This window comes from Mandrillus leucophaeus, unplaced genomic scaffold (assembly GCF_000951045.1).
Source record: "Mandrillus leucophaeus isolate KB7577 unplaced genomic scaffold, Mleu.le_1.0 Scaffold286, whole genome shotgun sequence".
NCBI lineage: Eukaryota > Metazoa > Chordata > Mammalia > Primates > Cercopithecidae > Mandrillus > Mandrillus leucophaeus.
In genome coordinates, this window is record NW_012102987.1 from 1,140,396 (window position 1) to 1,141,185 (window position 790).

Here is a 790-nt window from a genome sequence, read left to right on the forward strand (position 1 = left end):
CGGCCAGATCACCGGCTGCTGTGGTCCCTTTGTGCAAGGGCCCTGGGCCCAGAGCCCAGCAGGGGTCCGAGAAGCTGTGCAGCCATAGACCAGGCCTGGAAGGAAAAGAGCCAGGAAAATGTTTTAGGCTCATTTTGGTTTCAAAATTAAGTTTTGAGATTCTTTTAACTATCAGACATTTCGCCTAAATTTCATGTTAACAATGTTTTAGGACTTGATTCTAAAGCCACACAGGTACAAATACCAAGTAACTCAGGCACATGGTTGCTCATCGTGGCCTCATTTGTAGACGCAAAAGCTGTTTGTGAGCAGGGGTCTGGCTGGGTGAACCACAGTCCACCCACAGTGGGGCTGAGGCCCCGAGGAGGGCCAGGCACTACCGTGCAAGGATGAAAAGGGAGAGCTCAAAATGTGGCTAAGTGGGAAATCAGGATGCAGAGGTGTGTGTATTCGATGCTCACTTTTCCTAAGAAAGGTAGAGAAACATGAGTACGTTCTAGCAACTTCCTTGTATTCATAAGAAGGAACATTGGAGGATAAACCAAAATCTGCCCGGGGGGAAGGGACAGAGCGAGGAGGACAAGGATGTGAGATGGAGGCTTCTTTCAATAGAGCGTGCAATGGGATTTTGACTTCGGGGTCAGGTAAGTACCATGTATTTTTAAAAAATACTAAAAGCAAGAACAATTCTTAAAAATTAAAAAGAAACTGAAATGAATGAACCTGTATGGTTGTTGACATATGCACCCAGAGAAAATGGCTATTTTTTTTTTTTTTTTTTGAGACAGAC